The sequence below is a fragment of the Eurosta solidaginis genome, chromosome 1, assembly GCF_040869045.1.
Source record: "Eurosta solidaginis isolate ZX-2024a chromosome 1, ASM4086904v1, whole genome shotgun sequence".
Classification (NCBI taxonomy): domain Eukaryota; kingdom Metazoa; phylum Arthropoda; class Insecta; order Diptera; family Tephritidae; genus Eurosta; species Eurosta solidaginis.
Genome location: NC_090319.1, coordinates 164,261,487 through 164,262,914, shown reverse-complemented (window position 1 = coordinate 164,262,914; position 1,428 = coordinate 164,261,487). Strand labels below are relative to the sequence as shown.

Below are 1,428 nucleotides of genomic sequence, written 5' to 3'. Positions count from 1 at the left end.
TAGTTATGTATGTAAGTATGTAAGCTTAAATGTAAATAGATATGTAAGAATATGTTTAGAATAATCTAATATAAATAGGCTGAATTATTTGAATAAAGACAATTCGACATTCATAATTCAAGCAGTGAAGTCTTCTTTGTTTTAATTGCGTTAGAGTCCTTTCTACATGGCGATCCTGCCTATGATGTTACTGGCTGATTTTTCAGCCTAATGTCATAGCCGGCAGGATTTTTCTGGCTGATTACAGCCTAAGCCTTGTAAAAAAAAAAAAAAAAAGAGAAAGTGTTAAAGTCTGGCACCAATAATAAAAATTGAGGCAATTACGTCAACGGAAAAGACACGAAGATTAGCATATTGTGGCAATTACGTCAACGGAAAATACACGAAGATTGGCATATTGTGGCAATTACGTCAACGGAAAATACACCAAGATTAGCATATTGTGACAATTACTTCAACGGAAAATACACGAAGATTAGCATATTGTGGCAATTACTTCAACGGAAAATACACGAAGATTAGCATATTGTGGCAATTAAAAAAAAAAAATAAATGTAAGGCGCGATAACCTCCGAAGAGATCTAAGGCCGAGCTTCTCTTCCAATTTGCGTCGTGCTCCTCTTGATTTTCCCTACAAATTGGCCGGACGGGACCTACATGTTTTATGCCGACTCCGAACGGCATCTGCAAAGCAGATGAGTTTTCACTGAGAGCTTTTCATGGCAGAAATACACCCGGAGTGCTTGCCAAACACTGCCGAGGGGCGACCCCGCTTAGAAAATGTTTCTTCTAATTGAAAAATCTTATTTCTAAAATTTTGATGTTGCTTTGCCCGGGAGTTGAACCCAGGGCATACGGTGTGATAGGCGGAGCACGCTACCATCACACCACGGTGTGGCAATTACTTCAACGGAAAATACGTTAAAATTGGAAGGATATTAGCATAGCCCCAGAGCAAGAATGACACTGATCTCGTGAAGCGTACCACATTTTCAATGGTGATAAACAAGAGGAGCATGATAATTATAAGTATAATAAATACACTAGCTTAAGTATGAAGTCATTTCTTTAACCATTATTTAAAAAAAAAAAAAAAAATATTCGGGCAACCTAGCGGCTGCCTATTGACAAACAAAAATTATATTTTTGCTGTAAAAAAATTTTTTTTACTGCTTATTGAATTATGTTCCCAGAAAAGGACATACAAAATGAAAATCAAGTGTTTAGGTCGTTTTCATAAAGCTCCTTAAATGTGAAAAAAAATTTTTTTTTTGAAATGTTTAATGATGTTTTACCAAAATACAAAAAGAGAAAAGAAAATGAAAAAAAAAGAAAACAGCATAGGAATTAACTTTTAATAGTTAAACAAAAAAAAAATTTACTTTATTTAACAATTCATCATCTGAAAAAAAAATTATAAAATTTCAG

General features: G+C 34.1%; 1 pseudogene; it reads left to right on the top strand.

Annotated features, from left to right (window-relative positions):
* The first annotated feature begins 900 nt into the window (after window positions 1-900).
* LOC137238986 (U6 spliceosomal RNA) lies at window positions 901-994 on the top strand (annotated as a pseudogene).
* The last annotated feature ends 434 nt before the right edge of the window (window positions 995-1,428 follow it).